The sequence below is a fragment of the Apteryx mantelli genome, chromosome 5 (assembly GCF_036417845.1).
Source record: "Apteryx mantelli isolate bAptMan1 chromosome 5, bAptMan1.hap1, whole genome shotgun sequence".
In the NCBI taxonomy this organism is placed as follows: Eukaryota; Metazoa; Chordata; class Aves; order Apterygiformes; family Apterygidae; genus Apteryx; species Apteryx mantelli.
Window position 1 is genome coordinate 70,952,291 of NC_089982.1, and position 15,709 is coordinate 70,967,999.

Sequence of the window (15,709 nt, forward strand, 5' to 3'; positions counted from 1 at the left end):
GGGAAGGTAAAAAAAAACATAAAGAAGTACAAGTATTTGGCAAAGAGCTAACAGACTTACAGATTCCCCTTACTACTCAGAGAATTCACTTATTTTTCCCACGTAGAACACACACAATACCTTATTTAGTAATATTTCAAGAAACTTTTTTAGCATTTGGCATTGAGCATGATTTTTGCAATGCTTTGGCAGCACGCTATGCTGTAAAACTAAAGCATTATTAGCATGCCACTGAGATGAAAATAAATGGAGATGGCTGAAGAAATTTTCAGTGCAAGGTGCAGCTCCTATTGCCTCCAGCTCTGCAGAGGATTCCTGCAATGATGTCATTCTCCTGCTTTCTGCTCCTCTGAAAGAAAGTTCAGGCATTTCTTTAGAAAACTGCTCTCCCCTCCTTCTCATTTTTATTAGTCAAAGGATAGTCAGCTTCAAATATTCACCGCCCATGACTGTGGTGCACAGCACATGTGTTGCAACACTTATGAATATGTGGGAAAAGTGATGTGAATCAAGTCAAGTATATGCACTGTGGTTTATAGGATTATGCAGGCCATAAGCAGAGAGGCTGCCTTGGATCAGACAGGCAATGTTTTCTGAAACATCTTTAATAGCATGAATTGAATTGGATAGAGTCTAGTAATAGACCTAGAACATTCTTTTATCTGATAACTTCAAAAGTTGTTATGCAACTGATCTTTACATAAACCAGTTTTTATTAGCACTTAGTAAATACCACCCTTAATGGTATTAACAAGGTCAATACAGAGGTCAAATAACTATTATCAACTTTGCTTACAACAGGCTAGATTTTGGTGGATATCTTTTTCATAAAGAAGATAAAGTAAATTTTGGTACATGACAAAATTATTGGATGTTATGGTTGTTTTTCCCAAAATTTTACATAAAATGTTTCTGACTATAATAGTCTAATCTGGAGTTAAAAAGACAAGACTAAGAAAATCTAAGCTAACAATAAAATACTTTAGAATGAGAAGTGCCAAGTACTTCCTGAAGTCCACTAAAGGCTTTGCAATTGCTGTTAATCTTTATGCTCAAGGTGCTCAGAGACTCTGGCGACAATAGCATAAGGCCAAAAGAGGGAGGACGGAAGTAAAGAAGGAAGGAAATGTATTTCTAAATAATCCTTAGTAAATGACAATATTAGTGGACTTTTAATAAGCACTCATATAGGTTTTTACACAGTATGTAGAGTGTCCATGTCCACTGGGATATGAGGTAAAATCAGTGGGCTAAATATGTTCTCATTGACACTGGTGTAAATCCAGAATAACTCATCTGACTACATCATGGTTGTTTCCAGTTTTCCAGTGAGTAACCAAATAGAAATTGGTCCAATGTTCCTAGACTCTCTCTTCCACTCCCTTGTAGAGAAACTACTCATAAATAAATCCACGAGAATATCCAGCTGACTGTATGTAATCAAATGTCCTCCACTTGTCAATAGCAAGAAAAATAGCAATACAAGATTTTTTTTGTGTGCATTCTTAAGAAACCACCTCTCAGTATGAGAGGAATTAGTAAGTACAAACAGCCTTGAGGCTCTTGTGTTCCCCCCCCCCCCAAAAAAAAAAACAAAACCAAAACCAAAAAGGCAATACTGAAAACACAGTGTTGGGGCCCTTGCGGTACTTCAGAACAATAATCTATATGAAATATAGATTATGGAACTACACTGTTTAGGATTAGTTGCTTAGCACAACTTGCTTAGCATAAGTAGCTAAATTTGCTGAAGCCTTAGGCCTCAGACTGTAGCTGCTGCTATGTGCTTTGAAGTAGTTTACCAAGGACACTGGTGCAGCTGGGAATGATACATCCTGAGAAAGTACAGATAAACTAGCAGAAGCCAGTGGGAACCAAGGTTAAGGGCTAGACAGCTTTGCCAAACAAGTAGCAAGGTACGAGGCATGACCGCTGTGTGCGTGATCGGTGCAATGATTGGCTACCTGTGACATAATCTGTATGAACCACAAATCAAGGGCCAGAGCGCCGAATACTTGTACTTATAAAATAGGCAAATTGCTGAATAAAGATGGAATTGAACCTGCATTCTGTGAATGCGTATGATTCATTCCCGTCACTCCCGCGGACCGCGACAACACAGAGACAGTCCTAGGTGTGATGGCACAGGTATGCATGCACAGGAGAAGGAAAGAGGGGAGAACTGAGAGGAGCCAGGAAGGGCAGGCAAAAAAAGCAGAGAGTTTGAGAAAACAGTTTTGGCAGTTTGAGCTGGTGGATGTTCAGATGCTGGAGCAGATGAAGCCTAACTCTGAAATTGGGAGCCACGTGCTGCCCAGATGAACACCTGGGAACTCAGTAAGGGCGCCTTTTTGTGACATGAGGGTATCTCATCGTGCTCAGCTGGAAAATAAGAAGAAGGAAGGAAAAGGACAGGAACTGAAAGGAGCAATTTTAATATGAAAAGCTGGACCAAGTTATCTGACAGCATATGTGTTCAGTTGTGCGAATGCCACAAAATGCCAACCTGCTCACATCTACCACTGTTACGAGGTGGAGACCAGCTTGTTGGTGCTAACGTGTTGCACCGACCTCTGCTTCTGGCACAGGGCAACTGTCACTGAAACCTTGGGCCAAAAAACACGCCAGGAAGGCAGAGGTGCCTGGGTCTCTATCCCATTGCGGTTCTCCTTTGCTGCCACCCAGGCCTGTGTTGCTCAGTCTCACCTGGGGCACTACAAGCCAGCATCAAGCAACACCAAACTGACACTCTTTCAGGGGTAATTTTGTGCCTGCTGGACTGTCTGCTGGTTCAAACTGTGATTCCAAGTGCTGTATATAAATCTTAAAACACCAACTGGAGGCCTCTGAGCACAAGGAACTGGGATAAACAAAGATTTCAATGGCAGAAACATGAACGATTATTGTGCAGCAATACAAGGGCCAAGTCCTATCTTGGCCAATGCAGGAAAGAGGCTGAAGCTACCGTGCACCCAAGGAACGCTGTTGTCCAGTTCACACCTTGCCACGCTTCAGTCTGCTGGCTGCATAGAAAGTGAACTAGTGGGGGACAAACAAGCTATCCTTCTACCCAGCCAGCTAAAAGGGTGAATTTGATGAGCAGGCTATTTTTTTATCTTGCTGTATTTCCCAGCAAAACACCGAGCCCCTGTAGGACTGCCTCACTATTGCCCTGGCCTTTAAGTGGACATTCACTGGCACATCGGGAGAGCAAAGCAAGCATGACACAAGCGAGTGAAAGCATTTTGTCCTCAGTCTTCAAAAAGCAACACCACAGCACAGACCAGGGATGAACCAGGCCCTAAAAACAGCGTGGCGAGTGGCTGCAGAGAGAGATGGCCCTGGTAACTGCATTACCACGTATTGGCTTCACCTTCTGCCATGGGCCAGCAATGGCCAAGCAAAGGCGCTCATGGGGCCCAGGCCTGGTAGAGCTGCTTTGCATTCCTGAAGGATTGAATCAAAAGGCAGAGCCTGAAACCCATAGGCAGCATGCCTTGCAAGAGGTTTATTTTTACTTGGTGCATTTGAGCGCTGGAATGCTCTGTGCTGAAGCCAGAGGGGTTAACGCTTTCATTCCTCACAGCATGGCAATGCAGGACACCAATGCCATGGATGTTGCCTTTTACCTTATGCCTCGATAACCAGAGCAAGCAATCCAGACAGCCCTCCCTGATTTTCTCAGCTCATCCTTCTTTTGGGGCCTCTTGAATTATTGCTCCCCCTGTGTGTGACTGTCCTGCACATCTTATATCTCCTCCCCCTCCCCATCTGCTTCTACTCCAAGAAACCTTCACATATGCCAGCCAACAGAACTGTTCAATCTCATTTCTCTAGCTGCAGTTTAACTGGCACATCTCTGAAACAGGCACTTAAGAGTTAAATGATGAATTCAAGGTAACCCAAGGTCCTGGTAGAGGTGGTGATGCTAGCTGTGGTGCCACCTCTGTGAACCAGGCTCACTGGTTTAAAAGCAATGCTAGTCTGAAGAGAAAGATCCTTCACTACCAGTTCCAAGGGGTAGCTGAAAACGATACATAAAGGAAGATATTCTGTAATTTCACAAGGGAAAATCCTGTTCCCTTCTCCCCTCTCAACCAGTGATACAACTGCAAAAGGCAAAAGCAGCACAGGTTGGCAGAGCCACTCAAACCCACTGTGGCAGAGGCCCAGTGCCTGCTGCTGCCACGTCGCAGGTCTGACGGGTTCTCCAACCAATTGACTAACGGGCCTATGCAGGCCAACATGGAGAATTTCTTCCTAGCTCCTGCAAATCAGAACTCTCGTGTTCACATTTCAGTTTATCTTTTGGGGTAGCGTTACCTCTTGTGACCTAACGAGATAGAGACTCTGGTTTAGTCACCCAGAGCATGCCTAAACAGTTAACAAAAATGCTAAGAGCAAGTCGTACTGAGAAAAAGCAACACTGCAGGCAGCTTCCTGCCTATGTGGTTCCTGGAAGAATTCAGAGAAAGTGAGAAACATTGGTAGGAACAAAATTTATTTGCTACAATCTGCTTTTGGCTGATATATTCTAAAATATGCTCTTTAATCAGGGCTCTAAGGGCCTACTGCTGAGCAACCATGGTCGCTTCTTTTAATGTATTTTTTAAAATTTTTTGAAAGATGGTAGGATAGAACATGTTTTGTTTCATCCTGGACTTTCTTAATGTTCCCTTCTGACGGAAAAGCTAGAAATGGAAAACTCCTTAAATGATATGACTTTTCCAAGGTCTGTTGTCACATCATGTAGTTGGCGTTCAGCTTTCTCCATTCAACATCACTTTGGCAAATGAGCAGATTGAGATGGTCACAGTGCCATGTGGAATTCCACGCTGCATTTCCTGTACGGAGTTCTTTTCTCCAAAAAGTTCCAATTCCCTTTTTAAAATCATTTTAGCATCTCCAACCTATGCAGGGACTTTGAATAGTTTTCATTTGAAGAGATGAGACAGTTACAATGCAGAAGAAAAGAAACATTTGTTCAGAAACTGAGGTACAGAAGAAGTAAACAGCTTGCTCAAGGCCACAGAGGAGCTTTCTGGCAGATGAAAGACTTGAACCCAGGTACTCACTATGTAGCTTTACCATAAAACACTTCCCTTGTCCAAAGAAGGACTAAAGCACTACAACTCTGAACTCATCATAATCTCAGCTGAATTTTTAAATAGATGACTTTTAAAGAAAAAAGAAACCTATAAATATCTTCTTCAACCACTCATTATCCATGGACTCCATTTCCCTCTGGTATGTTAGTGATAAAATTAACATTTCTGTAGTTCTAATGTGAAACCATTACTTAGCGGTATAACATGGTTTTAGCCACCACCACAGATCTATACCAAGCAGAGCAAATTTATTCATTAGATTTATCCTATGTTTATTAACAGCCTAGCTCAGAAGAAGAGTCAGTGACAAAAAGCATCTGGAATAAACATAATGAAAAACAAACAATGTAATATATTCCATCACTCCAGCCTAATTACACTGTTTGGTGCAAATACTATCAATCCAAGTGACAATTTACAAGCAGAACTCCTATTAAAGGGAAAAATGAGCTGTGCTGGGAAGCACAAATCAAAGTAACTAATCAACACAGACAACACATTCAGGGGATTAAAGAGCCAAGGTGCAGCAGTCCTCTATTCCTCCTTGTTTTAAATTTTGAAGACCTGCTGTGATGTTGCAGTACATTACACACTATATCCACTATATCTACTTATGCAGCACTGGGAAGAAGCATGTTTCTGGCTGTTGTCATATTTTTCAGCAGCTACAGTCTGTGACTTTTAGATTTAAACACTTTTCTTGTTCTATCATTTAAGCTAGGAGTAAGGTACATTGTCCCAGGCACCAGTTTCCTTTTAAAGCAACTTTCTTCTTTTAGGATATAGTGAAAGGTTAGAATTTAGGAGAGAGAGGAAAGATAAATTAGCAAAAAGTGATGCCAATTTGATCTAAAATAAGTTCTCTTTGAGTGAATTGGTCCAGCAAGAGAAAAAGGAAAAAGATCCCTCGCTCCCATCCAAGCATCTGAACAACACATGGCTGCTGTCCATGATCTGTTTCAGCTTGGAAGCTGGAACTGGAATCACTAGATGCATCTGGTGTCCCTGGGGAAGTGATAGAAAACACTGGCAGCAATGAAGAAAAGATGGTAGGAGCCATCTGAAACAGAAATTTAGCCAACCATCCTGTCTGCATTAGTGTGTGAACTTCAAGAGCAGCTTTAGGCATCTGCATGAAAGCTGAGCCCTCAAAGACATAGCACAGTGATACAATGCTACAATGTGAAACACATCATCAATTTAGGGAAAATATAGCCATAATCTGGAAAATACTGCCTCAGGCCAGCAGGGAAGAACTTAAGACCTCATTACAACAAGGGGCAACAACCAAACATTAAACTGAAATCAATGCGAGCAAATATACACAAATCTCTGACCACATAAATGTGGTCATAACTTCCATAAATGTTAGCAAAATATGACTTGCTTAATTCTATACTGAAAAATTCCCTGTTAGTGCTGAGATGCTGGAGGAATTTTTTAACCCTTTCTGTGGGAAAAAACAGTGACAAAGTACTACACTTTAAACAGGCCTACTGAGGGGGACAAACATGTCAAAAACTCTGCCTGTCACTTTATTTGTCATAAGGAGGGAGATCACCAGTCACCTCAGCCCCTTTTGCAAAGTGCCTCTCTGGGCCTTCACATTCCTTCACTGCCTAAAGATAAAATGGAGCCAGTGTCCTTTTGTACGTTGCAAATGATCATTTAGCTCAAAGAATTTCTATCATGGGATTGTCTTGAAAACAACATTCATCTCATGAAAAGACATTTCACATTTCTCCCTGAATTGTTTTATTCCAGAACAGGGTCCAGTGCTCTGTTTCAGGGCCCACTACTAATGACCATGGGCTTATTCTCAGCCAGAAAGATGATAATGAGGAGGGTTTTGTCATAGCACACGCATGTGAAAAACGTCCAAAATTCTGCTTCTGCACCTGGTGTTTTCAGAAAGAAATAAAAAGTGCGACATCCTTTTCAAACCATCATGAAGAACTGACATCATAGATGTGGCCACAACAGGAAGTTTCTTCATTTAAAAGGCAAGGTGCAAAGCTAGAGAAATACACCCCTGAGAGTTTGGATATTTCAGTGATTCATAAAGGCCAAAATTTTTATTGCCAGCTAACTCGTGGCTCCATCTCTCCAGAGCCTTACTGAATCATCTGTATTAGTATGTGAATCAAGATGACATAACTGTTCCTAACTAATTTCAGATGACATTCACAGCATAGGTGCACTCCTGAGATAGTCTCTGGCAACACCTTTCTCCAAGTGTATCTGCATATGCTCTGCCTGATACCGTCATTCTCTTCAACCAAAAGGATGAACATGAAAATCACAGAATCACAGAATGGTTGAGGTTGGAAGGGACCTCTGGAGATCATCTAGTCCAACCCCCCTCCTCAATCAGGATCACCTAGAACACGTTGCCCAGGATTGCGTCCAGACAGCTTTTGAATATCTCCAAGGATGAAGAGTCCACAATCTCTCTGGGCAACCTGTTCCAGTGCTCAGTCACCCTCACAGTAAAGAAGTTTTTCTCAGGTTCAGACAGAACTTCCTGTGTTTCAGTTTGTGCCCGTTGCCTCTTGTCCTGTTGCTGGGCGCCACTGAAAAGAGTCTGGTCCCATCCTCTTGACACCCTCCCTTCAGATACTTGTACACGTTGATAAGATCTCCTCTCAGCCTTCTCTTCTCCAGGCTGAACAGGACCAGCTCTCTCAGCCTTTCCTCATAAGAGAGATGCTCCAGTCCCCTAATCATCTCTGTAGCCCTTCGCTGCACTTGCTCCAGTAGTGCCACATCCCTCTTGTACTGGGGAGCCCAGAACTGGACACAGTGCTCCAGATGTGGCCTCCCCAGGGCTGAGTAGAGGGGGAGAATCACCTCCCTCGACCTGCTGGCAACACTCTTCCTGATGCACCCCAGCATACCATTGGCCTTCTTGGCCACAAGGGCACATTGCTGCCTCATGCTTAACTTGGTGTCCACCAGCACTCCCAGGTCCTTCTCAGCAGAGCTGCTTTCCAGCAGGTCAACCCCCAGCCTGTACTGGTGCATGGGGTTATTCCTCCCTAGGTGCAGGACCCTGCACTTGCCTTTGTTGAACTTCATGAGGTTCCTCTCCGCCCACCTCTCCAGCCTGTCCAAGTCTCTTTGAATGGCAGCACAGCCCTCTGGTGTATCGGCCACTCCTCCCAGTTTTGTATCGTCAGCAAACTTGCTGAGGGTGCACTCTGTCCCTTCATCCAGGTCATTGATGAAGAAGTTGAACAAGACTGGACCCAGCACTGACCCCTGGGGGACACCACTAGCTACAGGCCTCCAACTAGACTCTGTGCCACTGATCACAACTCTCTGAGCTCTGCCATTCAGCCAGTTCTCAATCTACCTCACTGTCCACTCATCTAGCCTGCACTTCCTGAGCTTACCTATGAGCATGTTATGGGAGACAGTGTCAAAAGCCTTACTGAAGACTGCTCTCCCCTCATCTACGTGACTCTTTCCTTCATCTTAACTTCCTGAGTTCATGTCTGCTCTTAAAAGCTGGTGCCTTCAAGGCACCTGTCAAACCCCACAGGTATTGTGCTCATTAATTTCTTTACTTCGCCTTATCTATTTTGCTTCAAGCAGAACCCCCCAAAAGTTAATGTTTTCTCTGATTCCCACCTGGGCTATAGAAATTTCAACAATATTCAAGAGCAGATATAGATAAAAGAAAGATAATTCCCTCTTCAGAGATTCCAGAAATCCAGGACTATGCAGTGTCTGTCAATAATTATAATGACAAAATATCTTAATTTCCAATTTATATGGATTCTTACCTTCTTGCTCTATGACCTTTGGTGGTCATTCTGACTGGGGAACCTAAACAGTCACCTTTATGAACAACGAATGGCCATGAATAGAGAATATTTTCTTTAACAAGCAAAACATAGCAGTCACGGAATGATCGACCAAACATAGTCCCATGAAAAACAAGACAGTGTCTGAATCTTCAGTCTTGTAACTGGAAATTATCCTGCCCTTTTGAGACACTCAGGCACTTGTCTTGTAGCTTTCTTGAATCCTGAAGATTTTATGTAATCCTCCAGAATAACCCAATCTGGATTTTTCCTCCAAGAGAGAAGATTTGGTGGATATACTAATGACTCTGTATAGGTGGGTGGAATGTTGTTCATGCGCGGAGGAAGTGATCAGGATGCACTAACAGTCCTCTTGGTGTTGCAACAATATGATGCTGAATCTTTTTCCCCATTGCCACAAAAAAGCAAAAACAGTCCCAAGTCTTTCTGATGACTCCCTGCACTTTCTGTGCTGGTCTGTGCAAATTCAAGGATCTGAATTTCTGATAAGTGTCAAAGTCAGTCTTTAGTGAATACTGATTTTTCTTCCCCAGATTTATCAAGGACCTAGCAGGGACAAGTTAGCTGAGATAGTGAACTACTGCTTCCCTATCTATCAGTAGCCCCTCAAGGCTGAAACTGCTTGCTAGAACATTAGCTGATAAACCAAAAGGGAGATGAGGTTCAGAGAAAGAATTATTTTAATTACCACATATGCTGCTTCACCATTATTTTAGGAAAAGCTGGAGGTAGATTTACATGAATGCAATTGTAAATTTCAGGAAACAGCTCAAAAGCCACAGAGAGAAACCTTAAAAATATAACAGAAATAATTTCCTTTGGAATATGAACCCTGGCAGTTTTTTATTCCCTCCCTAAAGGCCTTTAAGATACCAAGTATGTTAGTTACTTTGCAGAACTTCAAAAATTTGCAGGCACTCACAGACACATTACATACAACACATTTAGCATTACCTAAAAAGACGAGCTCAGTCCTATCTATTAGCTAAGGACTATCCAGTAGAGCAGTGTCTGTTCCAGCAGGTTGATTTTCCTACAAGCAAAAAGGCCACATTTCCATTATAACCCTCCGCTGTAGTTGTTTGCTCAGTGCAGCCTCCAGACCAGCTTTCTGTATGCAAACTGTAATGCTACTGTACTCTCCATACCAGTCATCTCTGGATAGTCTGCTACTTATGGTCCTTTACTGGCTGTTTTGCTGCTTGTCAGGTACAACATTTAGGTTTGGAGCTTTCTGGCAGTTTCGGAGGCTTGTTTACTTTTCCACTTGGAGGAATATTCTTTAATTTTCTGGTCTTTAATTAATGTTGTTTCTGACTGTATGTGAAGATTACAGACCCATAGCAGCATGGCAGGTCTTAAAAAATTGTTTTCATTCCCTCTTTACAGAGACACTATTTATTTATGGATGACCACAGATGGACATGGATTACCAGAATTCAGGGAAAACTACCTTTAGTTTTCTGCATCTTCAGACTTTTCACATGATCTTGACGTAACAATCATTTAATCTTGTCTCAGTCCTCACATCTCCTCCTACAAGTCCAAGAGGTGGCATTCAGAGAAATAAATACATATATGATGAGGTGCTACAACAGACCAGTAATGGATAATAGGGCTCGACTCACAGTGAGCAGAATTTTTTTGAGTGAGATACAAGAGAAGTCTGGCACACATCAAAAGGCAATTTCTTCATATCCCTGAAAGGCTTTATTTAGCAGATCATCTCTCTGAGTTATGTTGCTGTCATGTAGCAGAGTACCACCTGGAATTTCCAAAGGATTTGAGAGTTTGCAGCCTTTAAGCAATTAGAATTTTAAAAAAAGAAAGACAACCTATCAATCAGAAGTTTTCACAACTCTTTCTCATTTGGTATGTAAATTTCTAACCTTCATATCTTCAAATAATATTACTTATCAAGAATATAAAGTAGAACTGTTCAGAGATGTTTCCCCCCGCCCCTTCTTCTTTCTCCCTACTGTATTAGATACAGAACAGGTCTTAATACTTTCAAAGTGGAACTAAGGGAGCTGCCATCTTTGGTCAGATTAATGGTTCTGTTAGTCCAGTGTTGTCTTGGATAATGACCAGTCCCACCATCTTAGCAGAAGACACCTGGAGGAGGCAACCACCAGAAAACGCACAGCTATTCAAGGCAGTAATTAAGACAGCCATTAGCCTTGGGCTACAGGCTACAAATCAGCCGTGTGCCTGCTTTGCTTACATGTGGGCTTACTTTGCTTATACCCGAAGAGATGGGGACTGGCTGCTTAAACACAAACAATGAAATCCTGCCTTGTATTTGGACCACCAGCTATGCTGGGGCATGACATCCCCTTCAGGCCATTTCTGCATCTTGGGCCCACCATCTTCTCCTCTTCTCAGAGGAGGAGCAAAGTCTAGCAGCAAACCTTGTACTGTTGAGCAAAAATAGGCTGATGTGAGCTGCAAAAAGAGAGAAATCTCTACTCTGTGAGAGGGACAGCCTGGCATTAGGGGTTACTATGTCTTAGAGATGTGAAAAAGAAGAAGGTTCTCAGAGGGGAAGGGGAGCAAGAAAAGGGGAGAGAAAGAGAATCCTGCATCACCGCTGATCCCTTCCAGCACCAAGGACCCTTCAACAGCCTCAGTGCTTCTCAAAGGTGAAGGCAAAAATTCAAAAGTGTTGGTTGAAATGAGGCATTTCTGTTCTCTCAGGCCATGCTGGTGCCTTACATAAGCATTGAATTCATGCAATAACATAGTTTGTGTTATTAGTAATTAACAAAGCCTTAGATAATCTGTGGAAAATCCATTCTTAAGATCAACTAATTCAAGTTTAAACAGTTCTCACATGTCACAAAGAGATTTCTTTAAAAAACAAACTGTTCAATTCTGAAAGTTGGGTGGAGAGGGAGGAAATGAACTTTAGTTTTAAGTACTAAATTAATATCCCATAGCAAAACATTTGGACAAAAATCTGGCTATCTGGCTTCTTTTTCCTTGAAAGAAAAAGAGAGTTATATTCTTATTGGAGACTTATTCTTTCCATTTGTGTTCCCAGATTTATTCCTGGTCTAAGATCTTATGTTCTTAGATCCCTTGCACATCAAATTTCATAGCTGTACCTCTTGAAAAATGAAATTTTAGAATAAGAACAATCAAAATATTTCTTCTCAGTTATTCCTGTAGGCACTGCATTATTCCCCAAGGGAAATTTTACAAGAGAAAGAATTCAGCCTGCTCACAGTATGCATTAAAGTGAGACATAATCCACAACCGACGCTTCTTGTTGCTTGTTTGCGTTGACTGAGCACACATCAGACCAGTGCATTTGGCAGTTAGCTTGTAACTTGAAAACACAAGTTGAACAGTGGGGTGAAAATATCTCACAACAAATAATCCTGAGAAATATGTGGTTTGTTGGTCTGCAAGCTAGGAAGGGACATCACACATGCAGATATGTATACTTTTGTTTAATGCATCAGTTCTGCATAGTAAGAAAAAGTACATTCTTCTCCATAAAATATACACAACAAAGTATTTAAAGATGTTGAAATTCAAAGCTATAACCATCTGCTTATCACAGACATCTGTTGCTTCAAAGAAAAGGCCTATATGAAAGGTTCAGAGAGCTTTAGAGCTCAAAAGATGCATTTGCCAAGAGACTAATGGATCACATGAATATACATAAATCCCCCAAATATAACAATCTGCTGTTTTCTCCCTGGAGTACAGTTACACCAGCTAGGTATGTGAGAGCTGAGGTGCAAACCAAAAAATAGAGTTACCTCACATCTTACCCATCTCCATACTGAAAATTAAACCTTTTGTCACTCTCCAAACTCTCTTGAAAAGCAGTGTTTTCTTCCTCTTTCAGCAGAGGAGTCTGTTCTCTCTGCCTTTCGCATTGACCCCCTATGTCATTCAATATCTCCTACCAATGCACCTTCAAAACATGATTGTTTCCACCCTGCAAACTTCTTCATAAAGAGCCTTCCCCTGTCCCCGTTCAGGGAGGTTACACCCCAGCTTCGCCCGAGTGGCACGCTGCAGCTACGCATTCCTGCCTTGCTTATTAACTTCCTCGCTATTTTGGCACCCAAGGTCTGATTGCCCAGCTGTAGTCAAAAAGACCTTTCCATTGACTTCAATAAACCAGGCTTGTCTCCCTTAGTGGACAGTGCCCCTTTTCCCTCATAATGCTAATATTTCTATCAGTCCAGAAAAGCTCTGGAGACAGAGAGGAAATTAAGGTCAATGGGAGGGACATGAGTGGTAACAAGCTCTTTGGAGCAGCGACTGTGTTCCTCAGAGCACCTGAAACAACAGGTCGTTGTGGTGACACACGTGCAACAAATAAAGCTGATGTCACTCTATGGGTTTGTGCCTGGTCCAAAGTCAGAGGGATTAGGTACTTTTGGGAAGTCTGCAAGGAATGAGAATGGGCCAGTATCTCTTTGAATGGGAAGATACCAGGAACTCCGAGGACATTCAGATGAACCCATTACATTTCAGTCTCAGGACAATATCACCTCTACCCTGGTCAGTGGAGATACTTGAGCTTTCTGGCATAGCAGCCAGTTTTCATTCACTTATCACACTAGCTCCATATGGGCAGTCATCAAAAGGACAGAGAGGACCCCAGAAACAAGAGAAATTTGGGACATGAATGCCTCTCTGTATAGATGTCAATAGATATGTAAACTGAATAAAGAACAAGGAGAGACAGTGGAATTTGCCTTGGCATTCATAAATTATTTCATGATTTTAAGTTACATTGTGAAGATCACAGAAAGTTGAACCCACCCTCTGTATTAAACCCCAAATAACCACACAAAAAGTGATTAATATAAATATAAGCATGATCAGTGAGATTATTTTTTATAAAGCAATCAAACTGTTTCTTGTGTCATTTAATGTTCCTGCTCGCTGCATAATCTGTGACCTCTTAAACCTCATTATAAAGCATATAAAATCCCACAAGACCACAAGTTCAGCATGGTTCACACACCACTTTTGGTCTTAACTAATGCTGCTTTATAAACTTGCTTTCTTCTCATTGTTTTACTTTGCACAGGTTTTGTGTTTTGCTGCCAGCTTCATATTATCCTTGAAATAGCAATAACAAGAAACTTAAGAAATCAGACAGTTCTCCATGTCACAGATCACAAAGAGAGAACAGATATTATCAGTGATCACAAAAGCAAGGAGAGCCCGACTGACTTGCACACAGATTCTGCTCCTCACACTACTCACAAGTAAAACATCTGAAGAAACATAAGTTCTTTATTTATTGTGCCTGCATATATGCATTATTCAAAACAACACAGCGAAATAAAAACAGCATTACTAGTATTAGGAAACCCATCTGAAATTTAGATTAGCTAAGTGTCTTTACGAGGCAAGAGAATATACAAAGCTTGCTTCAGGAAAATGAAGCCCTTTACTTACATGGTTTGCAAGAGCTTCCAGCAGCTGGAGTCTCTGAATTATAGTGCATGAAGATACTGTGCTTTGCTGAAAGCCCCCTAACTTTGGCACTGAAGATGACACATAACTCTCTGGTGCTTCAGATTGATAAGTAATTTCCTGATTTCCATTTCACAGTGTTCTCACATACTTCATTATCAGTGGTGCACACTGACAGTAGAATGCAAAGCAGAAAGCACAGCAGTCGGTACTGAGAAAAGAGTTCCCTCTTAGATGAATCCGATAAAAAGAAAAGGAATCCTTGACCTCAACGACTAGAATAAATCTACTGTATCTGTTGGCTCCTTTTTGAATGCATACTTGAGCAGTAACGTAAGAGTGAGCAATCTGAGCAGAGGAACTGTGGCATGTCATGTTATATATGGGTAGTGTATAGGAACAGCGCTTCTTACAGAGACACAATAAAATAAAACCACAATGCATGTTTTCATTTTCAGCTTTTATTTGGTTCATATATTTAAAAATAAAACAAAGATGACAGGCTTCTCTATGCCATTTCACAATTCCCAGGTGGCAGCATTTTCTGTTCTGTCCCCTCTACTTAGTTTCATTATATTCCAAATTAGGTCACTGTTGACTTTCTATTTCAACCCTCAATTTTCTGAGAATTTCTGTATTTCAGCCAGGAAATGTAACCCAGAATGATGTTTAGCATTTATGACATCATAAATGCAATGAATTGCCTGCAAGCAAAATGTTTTTTTTTCAGATTTTTTTTCTCTGTCAAAAAAACCGTTTACTTCATTCTCTTTCTCTCTCTCCTGTGGTGTACTTAAACTTGTTAAAGCTGTCATAAAACAACAAGCCTTTAAAGCATAGCTGTTTGAGCAAGTGCTCTGTCAGTAGAACAAATAGGGAAATTAAATATATTTGAAAAGCAAGATAATGATGTAGATTAAAATAGGTGAATATAAGGTTTCAGCAAAAAAGAAGCTCCCTGCTCCATTGTAAAATTCAAAATTTACCAAAAAAAAAAAGACATCATTTTAAACATTAGTCATTCAATTCCCAGACAGTGAGGACAGAAGATTCTATGAGGAGCATAAAAAAATCAATATTCTAAGGATAATAAAAGTAGTAGCAAAAAGATAAAAAGAAAGAAAGTCTAAGTCCCCATTCATTCTATTGTATTCAGCTGCAAAAGAGGGAAAAAGGGAAATGAACTTAGAGTCTAAAATCAAGCTTTAAAATATTGTAAATGCAAAATTCCTGCATTTATAAAATATAAAGATAAAAAACTCCTCAGAACTTTTAATAAGCATTTCTAGTTTCAGAAAAAAGTAGTTTTTAATGAAAAAT

At 41.1% G+C, this 15,709-nt stretch overlaps 1 protein-coding gene across 5 annotated transcripts in view; it reads right to left on the reverse strand.

The window, feature by feature from the left end:
- The window catches only part of C1QTNF7 (C1q and TNF related 7), a 55,930-nt gene that overhangs the window by 24,428 nt on the left and 15,793 nt on the right, over positions 1-15,709 (reverse strand). Inside the window, exon 1 of one of the 5 annotated variants that reach the window (XM_013960020.2) lies at positions 14,372-14,613. The exons of the other annotated variants lie outside the window; for them this stretch is intronic. The gene's annotated coding sequence lies outside the window, so the exon portion shown is untranslated. Of the gene's footprint in view, positions 1-14,371; positions 14,614-15,709 lie in introns of those variants that run through there. 5 annotated transcript variants of the gene reach the window in all.